The sequence below is a fragment of the Athene noctua genome, chromosome 6 (assembly GCF_965140245.1).
Source record: "Athene noctua chromosome 6, bAthNoc1.hap1.1, whole genome shotgun sequence".
Classification (NCBI taxonomy): Eukaryota; Metazoa; Chordata; class Aves; order Strigiformes; family Strigidae; genus Athene; species Athene noctua.
In genome coordinates, this window is record NC_134042.1 from 53,064,800 (window position 1) to 53,074,294 (window position 9,495).

The 9,495-nt window shown below is 62.9% G+C and overlaps 1 protein-coding gene across 3 annotated transcripts in view; it reads right to left on the reverse strand.

Moving 5' to 3' along the window:
* LRFN5 (leucine rich repeat and fibronectin type III domain containing 5) overlaps positions 1 to 9,062 on the reverse strand; it is a 43,092-nt gene extending 34,030 nt beyond the window's left edge. For 2 of the 3 annotated variants that reach the window (XM_074909065.1, XM_074909062.1), the window contains exon 1: positions 8,294 to 9,062. The gene's annotated coding sequence lies outside the window, so the exon portion shown is untranslated. The remainder of the gene's footprint in view (positions 1 to 8,293) is intronic. The other variant, XM_074909064.1, reaches the window with a different exon arrangement.
* Positions 9,063 to 9,495: the final 433 nt, after the last annotated feature.

Consider the following 9,495-nt stretch of genomic DNA (forward strand, 5'->3'; position numbering starts at 1 on the left):
AGGGCCGCGACCCCCCTGCTCCCCTCGTCCGTGTCCGCTCCATCAGAGCTCACCAAGACAAGTCCCACCTAACTCCCAGCACACGTGGTGGGGACACCAGGTGTCACCACCCACCGTCTCACCCTAAAAATCCTCTTCTGGGGCTCCGCACCACTGGCTAACACGGATGTGAGCCCAGACTGTGCCCGTGGCGCTCACGGAACAGGCAGCGGAATCTTGGCAGAGGGAGATCAGCTTAACCCAGACACCGTCACGCACGGGCAGATGTCAGCTGGGATCAAGCCTCTTGTGGGAAAACTCCGGATTTGCACCTGCACACTCCTCACTGCTTCTGACGTTGGCACTGCTGGCCACACCGGAGGCCGAGGAGGGACAGGGCGCTGCCCAGCACCATGCTGAGCCGTGCCGGGCCATGCCGAGCCATGCCAGGCTGTGCCAAGCCATGCCGGGCCGCCCAGGGTGCCGGTCGCTCACAGCAGGATGCGTATGCTGCTCCACAGAGGGGTTTGGTTTGGATCTGCCGTGTCCAGCACTACAAGAGACACACGCTGTGCCCTCGGAGTACGAGCGATTCTACCGATTCATGCAGTAACTGTAATGCCGCGGCCCTTCACTATCCTCTCATTATCCCTCACCACTCTTCACATCCTCAGAACCAATCAAGGCACCATTACTGACCATCGGGGAACCATTTGGGTGTCTGATTTCATATATGGCCTGAACTTCAGCTGGCCAAGAGCATGTCCAGCCTCTCCACCACACTCCAAGTCTCAAATCCTGCTGCCACAATTTCACCCCTCATTACTGCCATTTATTTATTGTTATTATTTTAACTTTCCAGATGCAATTTAAATATAAATTCACAGGGTCTGTATATAGGCTTATTTAATGTTTCTTAGAAGAAATTAAGCTTATTCAGTTCAGCTCTTTGTACCCTTCAGTGAAACCACAGAAGACAATAACAGAGCCCGTACGCGAGCAGCAAGGGTCTGCGACGCTCGAACGGAGCCGCTGCTGGTCCCGTGGCTGAGCAGTGCAAGCAATCAAAGGGCATTTACCTGTGCAGTTCATCTTTTAGTCATTTTTATATACCGCACAATGCTACACTAGTAAAGCTAATTTTAAAACTATTTCCCTAATTTGTTTCCTCAGAAATTAATACAATCTTCATTTGGAACTAGCAGGCAGCTGTAACCATCCATCCTGACCTACTGTGCCTTTCTCCACGGTATTTATCATTTATCTATGAACAGGGAAGGACACGGGGATTGCCTCAGTCCACAGAAGGTGTTTGCTCGCAGAATGCTTCTTAAATAAAATGAGTTAGAAACAGAGCGTCTGACCCAGGGCAGTAACAGGCAATAACGAATCCAACAGATTCCCCGCGCCGCAGCGCCCGCGGGCCCGGCTGCCAGACGCGGGGTGCTCTGCCCGTCCCCAGCCAGGCAGCGAGCGAGGACACGCACCCGCTGGACCGGGGCTGTCAGCCGGGGCAAACCCATCCCCGGGAGGCTCCCTGGGGCCCAGCACATCGCTGGGGTCAGAGGGGACACCCCAAGACCCCGTGCCCGCAGCAAGGCCGGGGGTCAGCCCTGGCGGCCACCTCAGCTCCAGGCTGGGGGTGCTCTGGGAGGGGGGAAGCGGGAGCCAGGCAGCGGCCAGCCCCGCTCTCAGGTCCCCTCCAACACCTGCACCCCAGGCCCCCCTCTGCACCCCCAGTGGCGGGGCGAGGGCAGCCCCCGGGCTGAGCAGGGCAGCCGCCCCAGCCCGTCCCCGCGCCTGCTGCGCAGGCCCTGCCAGGCCACACCACGGCCCAGCTCCTCACCCCTCCGCGCTGACGGCCACCACACAGGGAAATGCAAACCTCCGCCCAAGCTGGGACCTCTACAGAGACAGATTTTACTGTAAACCTCCCACCCCATCCAGAAAACTGCTAGGCACTGTGATTTTTTTATGGCTTTCTGTTAAATTTTTTAAATCTACAGCATGCACAACTCCTCTACTACTTCCAGGAGCTTCTCCACACCGAGGGGTGCCAGCGAACGCCCTGTGCCTCCCGCCCCGCCTCAGCAGGGACACAGCTACGCAGGCTTTGCTAAGCGTGACGCTAAGCTGACGTTAGGCGTGATCCCACCTGGCCGCAGTATCGAGGGCAGTGGCACAGCCAATCTGGGAGGGCCCAGAGCCACGAACGCCCCGAGACACATGGGACAGTCCTACTGACTGCCGGAGGGCGATTCACCTACAGAGCTAAACCCACAGGGGTACGTTAAGCACGGGCCTGGAAGCGGGACTACACCGCCCTTACACCACCGGGCGCTGATCGCAGCGAGACAAGCAGCCGCTCTGGGCTCCCGCGCCAGCTCCGAGATGGCTCCAGCGGAAGCACTGCGCCCGAACGGCGCTGAGGTGCAGGAATTACACCCCGGGGCACTGAAGTTTCCTGAAGAAACTGTTCAAAAAACTGTTTGAAAGACTGCATTATACCACCAGGGTAAGACAAGAGTGTTGCTCTGCAACTTTTAATTGCAAAAACAGTTGTGAAGGCAACATTGCACTGAGCTGCTCATTGCGGGAGCGCAGCGCTCACGCAGCACCACACACATATGTGGCCACGCACGTGCTTCTGTTCACCAACACGTGAGCTGGAATACCTTTTGTCTGCCTGCCACGGAGCCAACCGCACCTCGGACAACCAAAGAGATGTCGCAGAGCACTAACCATGGCTCCGTGGGCATTTCCAACATGCTTTAGACCCCGGCTGGGCGCTCCTCGCTGCCCCAGGGATGCAGGGAAGGGAGGCCTAAGTGGGGCATCATGGTGCATGCCCACGTTGAGGGGGGCTCTGTGTAAGAGTACCGGAAAGGAGACTGCCCCCTCCGAACAGGACACTGAGTGAAATCCCCACTGGGTGCTTGGGGACAAGGACACATCTGTTTGGAGGCTGAACACGTCAAGACACCTGGCTGCTGCGTGCTGGCGAACACCACTGGGGCCTGAACCAGGGCTCGTACTGTTCTCATCCCGGTTCTTTACACCACAGCGGTGGAAGATGCTCACTTTCTGTCTCAGCTTGCCCAGGCCAGTCGTGGCACTCGGGGTCCCGCCGCTCACCTGACCAGGGCGCCATTGGTCCGCAGAGTGCTTCCCGCATGCCTGCAAACAGCCGGCCATCCCCAAGAGCGGCCACGGCGGTGGCCAAGGCGCAAGGCAGGGGGAGAGCAGCAGTCAGGAGCCTGGTCCCGACCCATGAGAGCAGCATTGCCGCAGCCAGGCTCCAGTGGAGAGGAGATGCAACGCTGACGTGTCAGGAAGAGCCCCAAGCACAGCAAATCTGCCCACAGCACGGCAAAAACAGCTTTGTGCAGCGCAGCAGAGCTGAATCACGGTCCCGAATAGAAGAAGGCTCTCTTGTGAAACACCACGTACCCGGCAGAACCACTGAGTCACAGCTGACAAGGCGACAAATCCTGCTCGCCTTACTCAGACCTGCTCCCACGGAGCCGTATTGGGGGGTCTTTACTTAAAGTATTTTAGAAGTGCGTTGGTGAAAACACAAACAACGCAGCTACCAGAGCGCCAGCAGCGCTGCCAGCTCTACGTGCCTTTCTTTGCTGGGGCAGAGATCTCACATAACAGGTAAACTCTTAACTCTGGCTAAAACCCAGCGGAGTTTAACCCACACCTCACCCACGTGCAGCAGAACATCTCTGCATCACTTCTCAGTGTTGTTAAAGAAATCCCATCCCAAACCCTGGGACCAGCAGCACCATTACCACGGTACTGAGAACAGATTTCGGGGCTTCCTCTCAGTGTGACTTTTTCTACCACGCTTTTTCTTCTTGCAAGTGTTTTCCTTGTACATCTGCTGTATTACAGCCGGTGGCCAGGCAGCTGTCACAGCTCGCTGCTGTGGACTCCTGTGTCAAGCTCAGGCCTCCCGCTTCTCTGTCCCCCCTGGCCGAGTGCAAAGGCTAGGCAGTGCCAAGAATTAGGAATAAATACCCAGGGAATATCAGATATCTGGCAATGTAACAATGCTGAGGCAATGAAAACTAAAGAGTTTTATCTGTCTCCAACCCAAAAGAAGTCCAACAAGATCTTGACAAAGAAGCCTAAAAAAAAACTTCAAGAAAACAAAAAGATATTCCACTTCAAAGCTAGATAATCATGTGCTTTCATGGAAATGTTCTGCTAAGGGAGGGTTCCTGGTGAGAAACTTCATCTAGGAGAGCAATCTCAAAGGCCAGGCGTTGGACCCGGGTTTCGCAGCATCAGGAACCACCTTCCAACACTCACAGCTACCGCGGGCCCCACACTAGGCAGTTAGAGAGCCCATGATCCCTGAATTAGCCATTCAACAGATCATCTTTTGCATTATTAAACCTGCTCAGCGCAAATATTATTTGCAGAGCTATTTACTCCACGGCAACACAAGCGCTGAGGGCAGGGACGCATGGGCCGGGAGCCCTTCGGACACCACAGGCTCCCTGACACCCCTCTAAATAACAGACAGGTCGGGAGCGAAGGCAGCTGCCAGGTCAATCTGCGCCGGGCCATGGCAGGCCACGGCTCTGGCACCGCATGGCTTCACCGCGCGGCCAGCCTGTGGCCAGCGGAGCCCAGACCGAGGGGCCAGCACCTGCCCTCGGGCTACCCCAGGCACACAGCAACTGGGGCTGTGGGCCAGGAGCTCCGCCCAGAGCCCACCTTCACCCTCTCCCTCCCTCTGGGGCCTCTCTTAGTTCTCCAAGAACCATCAGGGAGAGCTGCCACAGAAAACAAAACGATGGTCATTACTATTTCATGACGGGCTGCAGGCCAGTCAGACAGACACGGCTCTCACCCACAGGACCCACAGAGCGATCCCGTCCATTACTCGGGAGAACATCAGAGGCCTCCACCCCTCCTGGGGAGCCCGCAGGACCTCCACTGGCTCCAGAGAAAGGCATACGGGGACACAGCCTCACCTCTGCACAGGGCGTGGGGGAACCCCTGCGACGGCCTGGAACCAGGGCACCCCCCACCGCTGGGCCTGTGACACCCAAACACGACCCCGAGAGCCGCCACTCCCCGCTCCTGCCGCGAGGCCACCGCTCGCAGCCCCCCAGGTGGCTGCCACCGCAGCTCCCGCGGACACACCGGGAGGTTCAGCTGTGAAGGAGGATCCCACTGCCTCTCCCTGGTGCCATGCCATGGCGGGTCAAACCCCAGAGCCCCCACGGGACTGGGCCGCCTGGCCCGAGCACCAGCAGCACCCGCCGCTCCCCGGCCTGCCACACCCCCCAGCAAACGAGAAGTTACTTCTCCGAGATTTGTCACTCTGTTTTCAAAACGATGTCTCAAACTTCGGGGTACCAGAAGGTATATCTGACTAATTAGAAGCAAATGTTTCTATTTCACTGCAGAGTACGTGATTATTTGATATATATTTCTAGACAGAACGGCTCACTCTCAAGCAACAAACCTTACACCACTTCGGATGTGGCTTTCCAGGCTTAGGCACATCTCCAGTATTGCTTCTGTTCAACCATGTTTCTTTCTGCTGTCCATCCACATGGACAACATGCTTTGGTTTCTAAAACATCTTGGGTAACTACCTCGAGAGTAGCTTTTATTTAAAACACACTGATGCACGCACACACCCCCCTCTCTTAGCACAAAACTCATCAGATAGTGTCAGCAAGCACATTTTAATAGCATGATACTGAAAAGTAATTTTACTACTAGCTAGAAAAGTCTGAAGACTGCAGAGGATATATTTAGATGCATATAAATAGACAACACTCAGTGATGTCTGGTCAAAGGAGTACAAATCTTCCCTAATGCATGGAATATGCCTGGCCCAGAACGCTTCAATAGCACTTAGACAAGCCTTTTCTATTTGGCTCAGGCTCTGCAGGCCTGTTAATAGCAAAGCTATTAGAACGATTTTCAGGACTGGTTGCTTGCTCAGAGAATATTCAAAAGATTGCTCTATAAAACTGAACCTGTTACCACATCTGAAAGCACAAGGCAATATTGATCAGCCATGGAAAGCCATTAGCTCTCCAGCATCTGAAACATCTCCACGTGCCCCTGCAGGTGGCCGAGCCCTCCAGGCACCTCGGGGCGCTCCCCCTTCCCACCTGCAGGCACCCTCCGGCCAAGCCCGTCCCTCCCCGCGCACCCGCCTCGGCCCCTCCTCGCTCCCAGCCGCGGCGGCACACGCGAGGTCTGACGGGGGAAGATCTGGTTCCTTCTGCCACGCGGCTCTGCCACATCTCCAGTTCCCCATTCTGTCGCGCCCACCCAGCCACCCCTCACCCTTTCTCCTCCGAACGCGGCCTGTCACCCCTCATGCCTTCAGTGGCAAACAGGAACCTCTCCAGACAAGAGCTGCACAAAAACTCCAAACTGAGCCCTAGGAAACCCTCCTGAGCGGGGCTGCGCCACAGAGCCCAGCCCTGCTCCTGGTGCAAACGGGACAGGAGGGCTCAGCTGGATGGGGCGGGCTGGAGCTGCTCCGGCCGCTGCACGTGCTTTGGTGAACAGGTCAACTAGCCCAGCCCTGGGCTTGTACTGGGCCGCTGAGATAGCCAGGGCTTGCGGCCGCTGCCTGCACGGCCACGGTGAGACCAGCAAGTGCTCTTTCTGGAAGCAGAAAGGCGAGCTCATATGCCAGGAGAAGCTTCTTAGCAAGGCTTGTGACTCGAGGCCTAACTGGCAAGCCCTGGCAGGGGTTTTGATAGAGTCTTACGCATTTAAATGCATTTATTATGCATTTAAACAAATGCATAATCCCTCGAGTACAGAATATATTTAGAAACGTGGATTGGGAAGGTGTTTGGGCACTGAGAGCGCTCGGGCTCTTCGGGCAGAGCTGGACCCGACGCGCGGATCAGCAGCGAAATGGCCGGGCCTTGCCCCGGCCCCGCCCGCACACCTGCCCCGCCAGGACAGGCCGGGCACCGCGGGCGATGTCTGCCAGCCGCCGGGGAGCCCAGCCAGAGCCCCGGGGCCGCCCCGAGCGCCCGGGGCCGGGGCAGAACCTGTCGCAGCATCCCCGCACCACCCGCCCGGACACGTCCAGGGCCGGGGCGGAGGCGGGCAGGGCCCCTCCGCGCCCGCAGCCACCCACGGACGCACAGCGGGGACCAGACGGGCTCTGAGCAGCCGCCGCGGACCCCCCCGCGTCTCACCGTTTGCCGACCCCGCGCTGAGCGGAGGCTGCTCCGAAGGGACACACCGTCGCCGCCCGGGCAGCCCGACGGCCAAGGCGCGGGCGCGGTGGCCATCGCGACGCGGCCGGGCCCGCCGCGGGGGGCTGTGGAGGCCGCGCTCGGCCGGGGACATCCAGCCCCAGCCCCGGGGCCTCGCCCGCCCCCCGGCGGCGCCCCCCGCGAGCTCCCGGGACACTCGGCCCACGGGGAGGCCCCTGCCCCGGGGAAGCCGGGGGTGCGGAGGGCGGCGCTGGCCTTACCCCGGCCGAGCTCTGCTCAAGGGGCTTTGCCGGCGCCTCCGGCCCAGCCGCGCCCGCTGCCCGCTGCCGGGAGCCGCGATGCCCGGGCGGCCGCTCCCGACACCAACATGGCTGCGAGGTTCCCGCCGGCTCCTCCGCAGCCGCTCTGCCGACTCCCCTAACGGGAACCTTCCAGCAGGAAAAAAAAAAAAAAAGGGTTTATCTTGTCCTACATTCGCTCTCCTGCGGCTCAGAGGTGTTCGCTACGCGGCGGGCGGAGAGGGGGGGGGCGCGGGGCGGGCGCGTCCCGGGATGCCGCGGACCAGCCCCGTGGAACCGGGACGGGGCGACCGTCGGGAGAGCCGGGGCTACTGAGCGGAGGCAGGCGAGGAGCCGCGGATTTCCCGTTGCCTCCGCCGGAGCTCCGCGCCCCCCCCCGCCGGCGGAGCGGAGCCGCCCCAGGTTGGGTCCGCGGCGCCTCCGCCCCTCTCCGCGCCGGCGGAGATCGCGCGCCCGCGGAGGGGCCCCGGCGGTGCCGGCGCTCCCCGGTCGGCGGCAGCACCGCGCTAAGGCGCGGAAGGGGGCGGCGGCCTCCGCGGCACACGCGGCCCTGCAGCACCGGCCGCCGGCGCCGTCCCGCGGGCAGCGGAGGCAGCGCGGCCCTTCCGCGGGGCACCCGCCCCTCCGCGCCTCCTCCGCGCCCTCCCGGGAGGGGCGGCGCGGGGCTCGCCCTGCCCGGGCCGGCTCGGGGGGACACCCCCCCCCCCCTTACCCCCCCCACCCCTTCCCCGTGGATAAGTACCGCGGGCTGCCGCGCAGCCAGAGCCGGGCTCCGCCGCCCCCCGCGATTACCTGGCGCCTCCCGGGGCAGGACGGCGTCCGGGGCGCTTCCCCCGCGGGTGCGGCCGCGGCCGGGCTCCGGCGGGCTCCGCGGTCTGGCGGCGGGCAGCCTGCCCGCCCCTCACCACCCGCATCCTACAGCGGCTCCGCGGCGGCGGATGGTGCCCGCGGCCGGGGCGGCCCGGGCGGGCGGCCCCATGGCTCCGGCGGCGGCGGGGGGCGGCGGGGGGGGCGGCGGCGGCGGGGGGCAGCGCACATGCACAGACGCACCGGCGGCGGGCGGGAGGCGGGGGGAGGGCGCGGGGTACGCAGCCGCGCAGCCCGCCGGCATCGCCGCCCCGCTCCGCGCCCGCCGGGCGGTGACCTTGCCGTGTACCTGCGCCAGGGTTTAGTCCTCGCAAAACGCTCCCGCTTCCGCGCTGCGTAATCCCGGCGCGCCCGGGGAGGGGGGGGGGGGGGGGGGGGGTCTGCCGCTGGACGGACAGACGGACGGGGCGAGGAGCCGCGGTCAGCCCCGCCGCCGGGCCGGCGCCTCCCGGGGTGGCGGGGGGAGGAGGAGGAGGAGGAGGAGGAGGAGGATGGAGGAAGGGCGGGGGGGGGCGGGGGGGGTGCGCAGCTAGAGCGGAGCGGCCGCGCAGCGCTCAGCGGCGGCCGGCGGCAGGGCCATGCGGCTCCGCGCCGCTCCGCGCTCAGGCGGAGCAGCTGCTGCGGCGGGGCAGGGCGGGGAGCTCGGCGGAGGCTGCGCGCATCCTCCGCGGCCCCGGCCCCGGCCCCGGGCAGCCGCGCCGGTCGCTGCAGCTCGGAGCAGCCGCCGCCGCCTCCCCCGCGCCGGGGCGGGACGGAGCTGCCGGGCGCCTCCCCCCCCCCCCAACCCCCAACCCCCCCGCACGGCTGAGCCGCCCCCCCGCCGCACCGAGCACCGGCACGGACACGGACACGGCTCGGCTCGCCCCGCCGCGGCCGTGGGTGGCCCCCGCCGGGAGCCCCGGGGTGGGGGGGGGGGGTTGGGGGTGCTGCTGCAGCCCCCCCCGGGGCGCGCTCGGGCTTTGACCTGGTTGTTTCTCCGGCAAAGGCACCCGCAGGATTCGCCCGGAGCCGAGACGCGAGGAGGGTAAGGGACGGCGGCGGCAGCTCGGCTCTGACCTGCATGGTGGATCGGCTTCTGCGCACCCTCCGGGGGCAGGCAGCCTGCCCGCGCCCTGCCCGCGCCCTGC